The 15,467-nt window shown below is 41.5% G+C and overlaps 2 long non-coding RNA genes across 3 annotated transcripts in view; one reads left to right on the top strand and one right to left on the bottom strand.

The window, feature by feature from the left end:
* Window positions 1-10,588: 10,588 nt before the first annotated feature.
* On the bottom strand, window positions 10,589-15,466 carry LOC144291400 (uncharacterized). 2 transcript variants are annotated; one of them, XR_013358661.1, is made up of 3 exons: window positions 15,432-15,466; window positions 12,285-12,416; window positions 10,589-10,865 (listed from the first exon to the last, which is right to left on the bottom strand). It is a non-coding gene; the product is annotated as an uncharacterized LOC144291400 (long non-coding RNA). The 2 variants fall into 2 exon arrangements; XR_013358660.1 differs by lacking the exon at window positions 10,589-10,865 and having other exon boundaries at window positions 12,158-12,416.
* Window positions 12,315-15,467, top strand: part of LOC144291399 (uncharacterized) — a 110,587-nt gene continuing 107,434 nt past the window's right edge. The window contains exon 1 of the long non-coding RNA XR_013358658.1: window positions 12,315-12,449. This is a non-coding gene — a long non-coding RNA (uncharacterized LOC144291399). The remainder of the gene's footprint in view (window positions 12,450-15,467) is intronic.

The following is a 15,467-nucleotide window of genomic DNA, read 5'->3' as shown; positions in this document are numbered from 1 at the left end:
TCCACTGAGGCTCAGGGAGGGTGCCGAACCCTTCCGCATGCGCTCACAGGGGTTTGGATGCAGGCACCGTCCACCGTCAGGGCACGGCCTTGGGGTGGTGGCTTGAGGGCCTGGGTTGCTGTGCCCCAGGAACCCCGCGAAGGTCCTTGGCTCTTCCTTCTCCCCCTTCCGCCCCCTCCCCCTCCACCCCTGCCCCCCTTACTCCCTTACTCCTTCCGCCCCTGCCCCCCTTCCCTCTTCCCCCTTCCCAATCTCCCCAGGCTTGCCGGGAGCACGCCAGCCCCCCCTTGGTCCCTATCAGGTGAGTATGGCTATTTCTGAAATTTTTGAATTTTGAAAGCATTCTCCTTTCACCACATCCTCTCCAACATTTGTTGTTTCCTGTCTGGTTTTTTGTTCCCCATTCTCACCAGTGTGAGGTGGTATCTCATTGTGCTTTCGATCTGTATTTCCGTGACCCCGGTGATGTGGAGCATTGTCTCGTGTGCTTGTTGACCATGTCTATGTCTTCCTGTGTGACATTTCTGTTCGTGTCTTTTGCCCATTTCAGGGTTGGACTCCTGGTTTCTTTGCTGTTGAGTTGAATAAGTTCTTTAGAGATCTTGGATAACTCACGCTTTATCTGACAGGTCATTTGCAAATATCTTCTTCCATTCTGGAGGTTTGTCTTTTAGTTTTGTTGAGTGTTTCTTTTGCTGTGCGGAAGATTCTCATCTTGATGAATGATTCATTTTGGTCTTGTTTCTGTGGCCTTCATGGATGTATCTTGCAAGAAGTTGCTGTGGCCAAGTTCAAACAGGGTGTTGCCTGTGTTCTCCCCTAGAAGTTTGATGGAATCTTGTCTCACATTTACATCCTTCATCCATTTTGAGTTTTATCTTTGTGTACGGTGTGAGAGAATGGTCCAGTTTTATTCTTCTGCGTGTGGCTGTCCAACATTCCCAGCAGCCTTTAGTGAAGAGACTGTCTTTTTTCCAGTGGATGGTCTTTCCTGCTTGGTCGAATATATGGTCTTGACAATAGAGTTGAGGGTCCACTTCTGGATTTCTCTCTTCTGTCCCATTGATCTGTGTGTCTGTTTTTGTGCCTGTACCACACTGTCTTTGATGAGCACAGGTTTGTAGCACAACCTGAAATCCGGCATTGTGATGCCGCCAGCTGTGGTTTTCTTTTCTAATATTGCTCTCGCCATTTGGGGTCTTTTCTGATTCCACACTAATCTTCCGATGATTTGTTCCAACTCTCTGAAGAGAGCCCGTGATATTTCTGATGATAGGGATTGTGTTCCATGTGTAAATTGCCCTGGGTCACGTGGACATTTTCCCAGTATATGAATTCTTCCAATCCAGGAGCATGGAGTAGTTTTCCATCTCTTTGTGTCTTCCTCAATTTCTTTCAGATGTGTTCTGTAGTTTTTTGGGTAGAGATCCTTTACCTCTCTGGTTAGGTGTATTCCTAGGTACCTCATGCTTTTGGGTGCAATTGTAAATGTTACTGACTCTTTCATTTCTCTATCTTCGGTCTCATCGTTGGCATAGAGAGAGGCCACTGATTTCTGGGCATTGATTCAGTATCCTGCCACACTGCTGAACTTGCTGTAGGAGTTCCAGCAATCTTGGGGAAGAGTCTTTTGGGTTTTCCAGGTACGGTATCATGTCATCGGCGAAGAGGGAGAGTTTGACTACTTCTTTGCCAATTTGAATGCCTTTTATTTCTTTCTGTCGCTTGATTGCTGAGGCCGTGACGTCTAGTAGTATGTGAGTAGCCATGGTGAGAGTGGACATCGCTGTCTCTCGTTCCCAATCTTCAGGGAAAGGCTCCCAGTGTTTCCACATTGAGGATGATAATTTGCTGAGGGCTTTACTTTCCGTAGATGGCTTTGGAGATGCTGGGAACGTTCCCTCTATCCCTGTACTCTGAAGCGTTTGGATCAGGAATGGATGCCGTATTTGTCAAATGCTTTCTCTGCATCTCTTGAGAGGATCGTCTGGTTCTTGTTTCTTCTCTTGCAGATCTGCTAAGTCACGTGGCGTGCTTTCCAAGTGTTGAACCAGCCTTGCATCCCTGGTATAAATTCCACCTGGTCATGGTGAGTAACTTCTTAATGTACCGTTGGATCCCATCGGCTCGTGTCTTGAGAATATTTGCATCCGTGTTCGTGAGGACTGTCGGTCTATAACTCTCCTTTTTTGGTGGGATCTTTGTCTGCTTTTGGACTTAAGGTGATGGTGGCCTCCAAGAACGAGTTTGGAAGCATTCCATCTATCTTTCGGAACCACTTTAGTAGTAATAGGTACGGTTTCTTCTTTAAACGTTTGATAGCATTCCCCAGGGAAGCCATCTGGCCCTGGACTTTTGTGTCTTGGGAGATCTTTGATGATGACTGCTTCAGTTTCCTCCCTGGATATTGGCCTGTTCAGGTTTTCTGTGTCTTCCTGTTCCGGTTTTGGTAGTTTGTGGTTTTCCGGAAATGCGTCCGTTTCTACTCGATTGCCCAATTTATTGGTGTATAGCTGCTCAGGATGAGTTTTAAAGATCGTTTGTATTTCCTTGGTGGTGGTGGTGATCTCTCCTTTCTCATTCATGATTTTATTTTATTTTATTTTTTTATTTTCATTTTTTAATAATAAATTTATTTTTTATTGTTGTTCAATTTGCCAACATACAGAATAACACCCAGTGCTCATCCCGTCAAGTGCCCCGCTCAGTGCCTGTCACCCATTCACCCCCACCCCCCACTCTCCTCCCCTTCCACCACCCCTAGTTTGTTTCCCAGAGTTAGGAGTCTTTATGTTTTGTCTCCCTTTCTGATGTTTCCCACACATTTCTTCTCCCTTCCCTTCTACTCCCTTTCACTATTATTTATATTCCCCAAATGAATGAGACCATATAATGTTTGTCCTTCTCCGATTGACTTATTTCACTCAGCATAATACCCTCCAGTTCCATCCACGTTGAAGCAAATGGTGGGTATCTGTCATTTCTAATGGCTGAGTAATATTCCATTGTATACATAAACCACATCTTCTTTATCCATTCATCTTTCGATGGACACCGAGGCTCCTTCCACAGTTTGGGTATTGTGGACATTGCTGCTAGAAACATCAGGTTGCAGGTGTCCCGGCGTTTCATTGCTTCTGTATCTTTGGGGTAATATTGTATTATAATCAATTAATTAATTTTTGTTGTGTTGTTTATATATATACATTTATATATATAGTTTATATTTTTATTAAGTGTTTTATATGTTTGGTTGCTCCCACATTGGGTGCATAAATATTTATAGTGGTTAGATCTTCTTGTTGGATTGTCTCCTTTATTATCATATGGTGTCATATCCTTCTTTGTCTCTTGTTAATCTTTGTTTTAACATCTAGTTTATCTGATCTGAGTATTGCTACTCCAACTTTCTTCTGACATCCGTCTGTGTGATAAATATTTCTGCGTCACCCCACTTTCAATGTGCAGGTGTCTTCACATCTCAAGTAAGTATGTTGCAGGTACTATAGAGTTGGATCTAGTTTGTTTGTTTTTGTCCATTCTGACACCCTATGTATTTTGATTTGAGCATTTAGTCCATTTACATTCAAAGTAATTATTCATAAATATTTATTTAGTGCCATTTTATTACTTGTTTTGTCATTGTTTCTGGAGATTTCTCTGGTCCTTTCTTGTCTTTGTTACTTTTAGTCTTTCCTTCCCGCTCAAGGAGAGCCCTCTAATATTTATTTTTTTTAATTGAAGTTTGACTTGCCCACATATAGTATAACACCCAGTGCTTATCCTGTCATGTGCCCCCCTCAGTGCCCATCACCCAGTCACCCCATCCCCCTCCCTGCCCACCTCCCCATCTGCAACCCTTTGTTCATTTCCCAGGGTTAGAAGTCTCTCATGTTTTGCCACCCTCTCTAATTTTTCCCAGTCATTTTCTCTCCTTTCCCCTATAATTCCTTTCACTGTTTCTTTTATTCCCTGTATGAGTGAAACTATATAATGATTATCCTTCTCAAATTGACTTACTTCACTCAGCATAATACCCTCCAGTTCCATCCACATTGAAGCAAATGGTGAGCATTCTTCCTTTCTAATATTTTTTGAAGGGCTGTCTAGTAATCATGAACTCCTGTAGTTTTTGTTCTGTGTCCTTCTCAGCCTATTGATAGTGATATTATTAGCTTGGAATGCCTGAGGCACTCACCTGGGCCCCCACTACCTATGGCAAGTCCCCACAGACATTTTCCCATCGAGAGCCAATATTGTGGTTGGCATGGCCCTTGTGGCTCTTATTATTATTGGAAGATGTATCTCAGCAACAACTATCAAGGGACTTTGAAAAAAGAAATTTATTACTCAGAGATCTTGGAAGGCATATGGCATGCCCAAGAGCCATCAAGCAAGGTGTCAGATAGAGATTACAGACCTGGGTACTCTCCTTACTGAGATTGAGGGTAGGCTACCTAGGATTTCTTGGCTTTACTCTTTACTCATAAATTTAAAACAGAGCAGGAATTAGGGCACAAGAGGTGATAGCAGAGTTCCTTAAGTGGTCAATAATCTAGATTGCCAAGGACTTTCTAAAAAGGAAACTCAGATGGGACACCCTGGTTCCTTTTCTTATCTAGTTGTTTTAGCAGTAGTTGTATCATATAGCTGGCAATATGTTTATTCAAAATAGATGTCTTGGAAATGTATGCCTCAGCAATCAAAAGCTGATTTTCAGGCACTTACACTACAAAAACCTTGTTGAATCTTCTTTCAGAATGTATCTAGAATATTACCATTTTTACCATCCCCATAGCCTTGATCCAAGCCTACCCCATTTCTCACCTGTAGAACCACAGTGGCCCTAACCAGTCTGGGTTCCCTGGAGGCTCCTCTAACTGAGTAGCCAGAGTTAACATGTCCTATCTCATCCCTCCCAGGTTCAGAATCCTCCATTACCTCACTCAGCACCAAAACCAAAGCCTGTATGACCAGACCAAACCTGGTCTTCTTCCTTGTGCTGCCTCCTTCCTTCCTCACCTCCTTGTTCTTCTCTTGGTTCTTCTAGAAGTTCACCTAGTCACTCACCTCCCTGCTCACCACACTACAGCCCCAGATGGTTTTTTCACCCTTCTTGAGCACCAGCCTTAGCCTTCCACTCAAAGCCTTTGCACTGACTGTTCCCTCTTCCTGGATGTTCCCTCCCCACACAACTGGGGCGTCCCTCTTTCCCTCTCCTCAGGCCCTTCTCCCACCTCACTGAGGACTTACTGAAAGTCACCCTGATCAAAATCCTGACTGCCTCCCCCAACAGCTTCTGATATACCCGCCCCTGTTTTTCTGATGTAACATACCACACATTATAGTTGTTTAATTAATGTAAACTCTAACCAGAATGGAAGTTACAGAAAGGCAGGGAATTTTGTTCACTACTCTAGCCCTAACACTCAGAACAGTGCCTGCCACAACTGGAAAGTACCAGTTAGGTTGGTGAATAAATGCACAGAAAGATGGATGGATGAATAAATGGAAATAAAACTTGACTTAATTAGTGGTTACACCATAATGACCACAAGATGGAGACATTCTTTAATATAAATTCATCCCTACTTTTCCCTTCTGTTTGTTTCCCCATCCTGATAGTACTTCACTGCCTCTTTTACCTACACACATGCCTGGGTTTTACTCTCCGTGTGTGTGTGTGTGTGTGTGTGTGTGTGTGTGTGTGTTCTCTCTTTTGAATTTTGTGTCCCCTCTTGGCCACTTGTGTACTCCTCTGTCTACAGAGGCTCTGTTTGCAGGATGGAAGAAACAGGTTAGAACTGAAACAGATACCTCATTTATTTTTGTTTAGCCTACTGAATTTTAAAAATTTCTTTAATAGATTTTTTGCATGTGTTTTAAATGGAAAAATAGCATGTTTGCATTTTGTATTCACGTATTTTTATGAAGCTAAATTGATTTACTTTTGGCTTCTGTGCCCTGTATAAAGTGCTGAGGTAGTGGGTCTGAATGAAATAACAGTACAAATCCAAAGATGTGCTTTTTCTTTTGGACCAAACTAGTTCCTTCTCATGTGGTTTCATCTTCAGAGGTGGCCAAGTCTTTCTTGGAGGAAAATGCTTCACTTCCCCGCTCAGGTAGCGCCTGGGGAGCTCAAGTCTCATTGACTTTTCCTCCTTAACACTGACTCAATGTCACATAGGCAATGGGTCTGCTATCATTTATGCAGAAACCTGTTTGACATTTCCTTACCTGGGATGAAACCCTATAAATTATAACTCACTTCTTCTTCTTCCTCCTCCTCTTCCTCCTCCTTTTTTTATAGTCTTCGTTTCTATTTCAATTCCAGTTAGTTAATATACAGTGTAATACGTGTTTCAGGAGTAGAATTTAGTGGTTCATCACTTACACACAATACCCCATGCTCTTAATAACAAGTGCCCCCTTTAATACCCATCACCTATTTAACCCATCCCCACCTACCCACCTCCTTCCAGCAACCCTCAGTTTGTTCTTCATAGTTAACATTCATTTTTATGGTTTCCCTCTCTTTCCCCCCATGTTCATGTGTATTCTTTCTTAAGTTCCACATATAAGTGAAATCATAGTATTTGTCTTTATCTGACTTATTTCACTTAGCATAATAGGTTCTAGCTCCACCCATGCTGCTGCAGATAGCAAGATTTCACTCTATTTGATAGCTGAGTAATATTTTATATATATAATTATATATATATTGCTGCTTCTTTATCCATTCATCTGTCAATGGACATTAAGGCTCTTTCCATAGTTTGGCTATTGTGGATGTTGCTGCTATAAACATTAGGGTGCATGTATCCCTTTGAATCAGTATTTTGTACACTTTCAGTAAATACCTGCTAGTGTAACTGGTGGGTCATAGGGTAGTTCTATTTTTAACTTCTTGAGGAACCTTTATACTGTTTTACAGAGTGGCTGCACCAGTTTGTATTCCCACCAACATTGTAAAAGGGTTTCCCTTTCCCCACACCTGTTGTTTCCTGTCTTGTTAATTTAAGCCATTCTGACATGTGAGGTACTATCTCATCATGGTTTTGATTTGTATTTCCCTGATGACGAGTGATGGTGAGGATCTTCTCATGTGTCTATTAATCATCTATATTTATTCTTTGGAAAAGTGTCTATTCGTGCCCTCTGCCCGTTTCTTAACTGGATTATTTATTTTTTGGGTGTTGAATTTGATAAATCATTTGCAGATTTGATACGAACCCTTTGTCAGATACGTCATTTACAAACATCTTCCCCCATTCTATAGGGTGCCTTTTAGTTTTGTTGACTGGTTCCTTCACTGTGCAGACACTTTTTATCCTGATGAAGTGTCAATTGTTCAGTTTTGATTTTGTTTCCCTTGCCTCCAGAGACCTGTCCACTAAGAAGTTGCTAAGACCAAGGTCAATGAGTTTTCTGTCTGTGTTCTTCTCTAGGATTTTAATGGTTTCCTGTCTCACATTTATTTTTTTATAAATTTATTTTTTTATTGGTGTTCAATTTGCCAGCATATCGAATAACACCCAGTGCTCATCCCGTCAAGTGCCCACCTCAGTGCCTGTCACCTGTCTCACATTTAGATCTTTCATCCATTTGAACTTATTTTTGTGTATGGTGTAAGAAAGTGGTTCAGTTCCATTCTTTTGCATGCAGCTGTCCAGTTCCCTCAACACCATTTGTTGAAGAGACCGTCTTTCTCCCATTGGATATTCTTTCCTGCTTTGTTGAAGATAAGTTGACTATCAAGTTGTGGGTCAATTTCGGAGTTCTCTATTCTGGTCCACTGTCTGTTTTTGTGCCAGTACCATACTGTCTTGATGATCACAGCTTTGTAATACAGCTTGAATTCTGGAATCTCAATGCCTCCAGCTTTGCTTTTCTTTTTCAAGATCGTTTTGTCTATTCAGGGTCCTTTGTGGTTCCATAGGAATTTTAGGGTTATTTGTTCCAGCTCTGTGAAACATGCTGGTGATATTTTGATAGGGATTGCACTAAATGTGTAAATTACTGTGGATAGCATAAACATTTTAACAATGTTTGTTTTTACACTCCTTGAGCATGGAATGTTTTTCCATTTCTTTGTGTCCTCTTCAATTTCTTTCATAAGTGTTCTGTAGTTTTCAGAATGCTGATGATCCCTAGGAATCTTATGTTCTTTCGGAGGCCCCTGACCTCATGGAATCTCTCTCCTGAGATGCAGATGCTGCTCTCTAGCCCCATATTCTTACCCACAGAATATAGTGATCAATTGGCTGCCACACCCATGAATGACTGCCGTGCTCTCTTGGAGGTATGACTGTTGCTTATTCCAGAAGAGAATGAAGTTCAGGGAAAGAGTAGCAAAACAGGGAAATAATCAGTAGAAAAATGAAAGGAAAATTGGGGAAAAGAAATGGGAAGGTAATGGGCATAGATGAGAAGGATGCAGAGAAGAAAAAGAATAATGGGTTATACCTATTAAGTATACACTGTGTATTGACACTGTGCCAACCACTTCATACGGGAGCAATAGTTGAAAAGTTTTTCTCAATGCCTAAAGTCATTTACTCTATAACCCTTTGCTATGGGTTGAGTTGTGTTCTGCCAAAATTAATATGTTGGAGTTCTAGTCTTCAATACCTCAGAACTTTACTGTATTTGGAGACATAGCCTTTTAGGATGAGGTCACTATAGTGGGCCCTGATCCAATCAGACTGATATCCTTATAATAGATGATTGGGACACAGACACTGCCTTAGTCCATCTGAACTGTTACAACCAGATAACACACAACCGATGGCTTATAAACAATGGAAATTTATTTCTCACAGTTCTGGAGCCTGGAAGACCAAGACCAAGCTCCAGACTTGGACCAGCAGACTCAATGTCTGTTAAGGATTCTCTTCCAGGTTCATAGACAGCCATCTCATTGTGTCCTCACACAGTGGAAGGGGCAAGGGAGCTCTGTGGAGCCTCTTCTATAAGGGCACTGATGCTATTCATGAGGGTGGCAAGCTTTGAAAGTCCCCACTATCCAATACCATTGCTTGGGGGTAGGGTGCACAAACATCCAATATATAGCAGACACATGTAGAGGAAGGATCATGTGAAGACACAGGGAGAAGACAGCCCAAGAGAGAGACCTCAGAAGACAACAGTGTTGAGGGCACCCTGGTCTCAAACTTCCAGCTTCCAAAACTGAGAAAAGTAATTTTTTATTGCTTAAGCCACCTTGTTCATGTTACTTTGTTGTGGTAGTCCAAGCTGACTGATGTGTCCAGGACTTGGTTATTGGTTGAGAGGCAGGATGGCACAGAGAATAAAGTCCCAGATTGTAAATTGACAATTTGGGTTAGAGTCTCCATCCTGTTGCCACTTTTTCTTTGTAAAACGTATGTGGTGGTAACAGCAACACCAGCCCACTTGAGCTGATGTGACCTCCTTGGAGTTGAATCAGCACAGGATTTCCCATTATTACCCTAAGGGTTTCCTTATCAAAGGTCTCCTGTGTAGGCTCTATTTTGATTTACTGCCTTTCTGGGGACTTTGCTGTTTAACCATTTTTTAGCCTACCATTTCCCCAGTGGGAACTTCACTTTCATACACACTCCTTCCTCAAGCCCTGTCTCAGTTTACCACCTTTGTGTACCAGTTTTGACTCTACTTCCTTTTTCCTCCCTGAATTTTCCTGCCCCTCTGATTATTTGTGCTTAGAATTCCGTGCAGTTACATGCAATCCTTTCATCATTCTCTGTGTATTAGCTCCTTATCCCTGAGGGAGAACCCTGTGTCTTTTGCAGTTTCCATCACTGTGCTGAGCACACAGTGAGAATATGCATAAAACGAGTCCTGGACATATAAACTCTGCACGCTGCCTGCTCAAAAGCCCAGGGAAGAGAAAATGGAGACATAGTCCCAAGGAGAAAGCCACAGTCTATGTAGATTTCAGGCTCAGATAAGCTTATAGAGTGCGAGGGCCCCAGCACGATACAGACAACAGATTGCTTCCCAGAAGGTCATCATTACGTGTGAGGTATTCTTTTCTTTTATGCAACTTACTGCACCCTGTAGGAAACTGAATTTGGAGAATCAAGAGATCCATATGAGCAGGTATCACGGTGTCCATTGTGTTCAGCACCATGAGGACATCATAGTTTGGATCCTGTAAGGGTTATTCCTGACCCCTGCTTCCTCATGGCATCACATGAAGAATGGTTGTGACTGCCCCTGACTTGTGGGACACAGCCTGAGATGCTATCTAATATTTCCTTACTTATTACTTGGGTTGAAGAAAGAATCCATTAGATGAATGAATAAGATTTTTTTAAAATATATTTAATTTATTTTTTTATTCATGAGAGACACAGAAAGAGAGAGAGAGAGAGGCAGAGACACAGGCAGAGGTAAAAGCAGGCTCCATGCAGGGATCCTGATGTAGGACTAGATCCCAGGATTCCAGGATCACTCCCTGCGCCAAACGCAGGTGCCAACCACTGAGCCACCCAGAGACCCCCCTTCAATAAGATTTTTTTTAACCTGAGTTACTAATAAAGATTACAAACATACTTAAGGAAATATCAGCAACTTAATACTGCAATGTCTGGAGAATGTTGGGGAGGGGAGACATCAGAGGACTCCAACTTTTTCAGGTTTGTAGAATTATGAGCTTGGAAGTGTGCAAACTTCAAAGCAAGACTTTGAGCAAGAAGGGACCAGTCAAGATTGATGAGGTGATGAACATCAGTGGGGATCTCCATTGCTTTGTTCTGTACAGTTGGTACGGATTTTTATGTTATTCAATATACTTATATTCCTCAAGTTGAGGACAGTTTCAGTAGCACAACCCATGGCAAAAATCATAAATATTGGACTATCTGCCAAAAGAAAAATCCAAGAGTTAGTCTTCTCTCTTATCTTGTCTCCCCTCTTCACCCACGTCCTATCCTATCTGCCTCCCTTGGGGAAGAAAAGGGTACACAGAATGCCCCAGAATTCCCCTCTGCCTTCTGTGAAAGAAGCAAGAACCACAGCTCCATCTCTGTCCAGGGACCAAGCCTTAGTTCCCTTTGGGCCCGACATCTCAGTTTAGGATGAATCCCAAAGGGCCCCTGCTGTGTCAGATGCATAGCTGAGATTGGAGTCTGTACCTTCTGACGAGGCAAGAGATAGTTGGAAGAGAGGAAAAAGCCTGAGGTCAGAACTCATGTATTCACCTAAACAGCCCCTTGGTACCTGTTGTTTTCTATCTGAATGGCATCTGTGCATCTTATTACAAGTCCATACTTTTCTCCTCCTCAGGAAAATGGCAAGTCCTTCTGCAGATTTCAGAATCATATCATGCTTATTCATGGGGATTGGGTAATAGCAATAATGGTAGTGATGAAAAAAACCAGAACTGAGGTATCACCCTCTTTGTTGAAGAGGGTGATGGCCAATGACCCAAGTTCCCATTCGAGGAGATCATGATATGACATGTTCCCAAGTGTCAGACTTTCCTGTGGAAAGCAGTTGTGTTCTCTTCATCTTCCCTCTCCTCTCCTCGTCCTCTCCTCTCCCCCTTCTCTCTTCTGACAGATGGCTCCCTCCAAACTTTGGAGAGTGAACTAGGACTTGGCCCTGTATCAGCCTTTGCTGTACATAGTAGTTAGTCTCTAGGATGGCCTGCGATCTCTTAGTATTCATGTCCTTGTATACTCTTCTCCCATGTTGTATCAGAGTTGATCTGTGCAACCAACAGGATACAACAGAAGTGAAGAAATGTTCCTTCTGATATTTGATTACTTTGAAACTGTAGTATCTCCTTCCTCCCTCCCTCTTCTCCTCCTCTTCTCCCTCTGTCATCATTTGCCCTGAGAAATGCCAGTTAGTGCTCTTCCTCCCTCCCTCCATCTCTCTTATCTCTCTTCTCTCTTCTCTTCTCTTCTCTCTATCTCTCTCTCTCTCTCTCTCTCATCACTTGCTGTGGGGGAATACATTATAAGGACATCCAGGCAGCCCACACAGAGACCCATGTAGAGAAGAACCAAGCCTGACAACTACATGGGTGATCTTGGAAGCAGGTCTTCCTGGTGACAGGCCCTGCTGACAGCTAGATTACAACTTCATGAGAAACTCAGCCAGAAGCACTTAGCTAGGCCACTTCCAAACTCCTGACCCTCAGATGCCATGAAATAATAAATGCTCATTGTTTTAAACTGCCAAGTTTTGGAGTAATGATTACACAGCAAAGATAACTAGCACAGATATATCCTTTGAGAAAATGAACACCAAGAATCCTGTGGAAATAGTTGTACCTATGCCAATAACTTCCACACGCTTTGTCTCTGTACCAGTGCAGGCAAGAAGAACTGGGTCGCAGGAAACATCATACACGTTGTAGCAGGCAGGACACTTAATGCCATTGGGTACTGAGGATTCCTGAGGCACTGAATGAAGAAAGAAAATTTTCATCTCAAAGAGTAAGCCATAAAAGGAGCTCAGAGAATTTATTATCCCCCAACCAAGATCATGCTTATTCCATGATTCCTCCACCCAAAATCAAAATTATTTAAAACTAGGATGGCATGGAGGGTGTGTGTGTGTGTGTGTGTGTGTGTGTGTGTGTGTGTGTGTGTGGAGGGGAGTAGGTATTAAGTGGAAAGATAGAGGATCTTATAGGAATTTGGTTTATTTGCTTCTTTCATGAATTGATCCTTTGCCCTGGCTGGAGAAAAATGCTTAGATGCCAGAAGGTAACTTGTGGTCTTAAAAAATACTGGTAAGAAATTTTATCATTTCAAGTTTCACATCTAAGTCTTTAATACATTTTTAGCTTATTTCTGTGAATGGCATAAAAAAGTGGTCTGGTTTCATGCTTTTGTATACATGTAGCTGCCCAGTTTTCCCAGCACATTTTTGGGAGAGACTGCCTTTTCCCCCATTGTATATTCTTCTCTCCTTTGCCATAGATAAATTGACCATACAAGCATGGGTTTATTTCTGCATTCTCTCTTCTGTTCCATTGATCTATGTGTCTGTTTTTGTGCCAGTACCATACTGTTTTGATCACTACAGCTCTGTAGTGTATCTTGAAATCTGGGATTGTGATACTTTGAGCTTTATTCCCTCAGGATTGCTTTGGCTACTCAGTCTTTTGTGGTGCAAATTTTACTTTTATTTTCTCTAGTTCTGTAAAAAATACTGTTGTATTTTGATAGGAATTGCATATCTGTAGATTGCTTGGGTAGTATGGACATTTTGACAATACTCGTTCTTCCAGTCCATAACCAAACATTGGAAGTAATTTCACATCATCTGTAGACACATTTTTCTTTATATATCTCCTTTAGCAAAGGAAATAAAACAAAAATAAACTACTGGGACTACACCAAAATAAAAAGCTTTTGCATAGCAAAGAAAATCACCAACAAAATAAAAAGGCAACCTACTGAATGAAGAAAGATATTTGCAAATTATATATATCTTTTAAATATATAATTAAATATATAAATAATATATAACTTATAAAAAATAAAATATATAAATAATATAAACACTAATAAAAATTATATATAAATAATATTCTAAATATATAAAGAGCTTATACAACTCAATACCAAAAAAGCCCCACGAATAATCCAATTAAAAAATGGGCATGGAGGGATCCCTGGGTGGCGCAGTGGTTTGGCGCCTGCCTTTGGCCCAGGGCGCGATCCTGGAGACCCGGGATCGAATCCCACTTCGGGCTCCCGGTGCATGGAGCCTGCTTCTCCCTCTGCCTATGTCTCTGCCTCTCTCTCTCTCTCACTGTGTGCCTATCATGAATAAATAAAAATTAAAAAAAATGGGCATGGAAAAAAAAAATGGGCATGGGACCTGAATAGACATTTTTCCAAGAAAGATATATAGATGGCCAACGGACACATAAAAAAAGATTCTCAACATCACTAATCATCAGGAAAATGCAAGTTCAAACTATAATGAGATATCACTTTATGCCTGTCAGAATGGCTAAAATAAAAAACATAGGAAATAACAATTATTTGTGAGGGTGCAGAGAAAATGGAATCTTTGTGTGCTGTTGGTAGGAATGGAAATTGGGGATAGCCACTGTGGAAAACAGTATGGAGGTTCCTCAAAAAAATAAAAATGGAAATTCCTTATGATCCCATAATTTCATTACTGGGGTATTTACCCAAAGAAAATGAAAAACACTAATTTGAAAAGATATATGCACCCCTATGTTTATTGTAGAATTATTTGCAATAGCTGATATATGAAAAAACAACCCGGGTGTCCATGGACTGAAGAATGGATAAAGAACACGTGATATGTATGTGTGTGTGTGTGTGTATGAATAAATAAATTTATTTATTCATTAGAGACACAGAGAAAGAGAGGCAGAGATATAGGCAGAGGGAGAAGCAGGCTCCCTTCAGGGAGCCCAGTATGGGACTCAATCCTGGGACCCCAGGATCACAACCTGAGCCAAAATCAGATGCTTAAGCACTGAGCCACCCAGGCGTGTCTATACAAGAGGATATTACACAACCATAAAAACGGATGAGATCTTTCCATTTCAAATAACATGGATGGATTTAGAGCATAAATGCTAAGTGAAATAAGGCAGTCAAGGAAAAATAAATATCTATCATGTGATTTCACTCATATATAGAATTTTAAAAATGAAACAAATTAGCAAACAAAGGTTTTTAAAAAGGCAAACAAAAACCACTCTTAAATAGCATAAACTGATGGTTGCTAGCAGGTAGGTGGGTGGAAGATGGATTATATAGGTGAAAAAGATTAAGAGTACATTTATCTTGATGAGCCCCGAGCAATATATAGAATTGTTGAATCGCTGTATTGTACACCTGAAACTAATATAATACTGTATGTTAATTATACTTCAATAAAAAAATACTGTTGAGAGAGTTAAGAAATAAATAGGCAAGGACAAACACTTTTCAACTGGAATGGAAAAGCAAACAATTTAAACCTACAAACTCATACTTAGTGTAAATCCTGAGGACCCATCCCAGCCACCCAGCTGCCATTCAGTCTTCCTTAAAAGAAGGGCTTGTGCCTATCCCTTCACAGGAAGGAAAGACAGTCAGTGAGGAAAATCAATAGGCAGCTCAGAAGCAGAGAGACAGGTCGTAGGAAGGTACTTAGAAGACAGACATAAGGGATCCCTGGGTGGCGCAGCGGTTTGGCGCCTGCCTTTGGCCCAGGGCGCAATCCTGGAGACCTAGGATCGAGTTCCACGTCGGGCTCCCGGTGCATGGAGCCTGCTTCTCCCTCTGCCTGTGTCTCTGCCTCTCTCTCTCTCTCTCTCTCTCTCTCTGTATGACTATCATAAATAAATAAATTAAAAAAAAATTAAAAAAAGACAGACATAAGACAATGGATTGGGATAAAGGATGGGAAGGGAGGGAGAGCAGAGATGTGTTGGCACTCACCTTGGAAGTCCCCTTGGTTATAGAGCTCATCTTGGG

Source organism: Canis aureus, chromosome 20, assembly GCF_053574225.1.
Source record: "Canis aureus isolate CA01 chromosome 20, VMU_Caureus_v.1.0, whole genome shotgun sequence".
Taxonomy (NCBI): Eukaryota; Metazoa; Chordata; class Mammalia; order Carnivora; family Canidae; genus Canis; species Canis aureus.
Note: the sequence above shows the minus strand (reverse complement) of the source record. Positions and strands in the feature narration are given on the sequence as shown.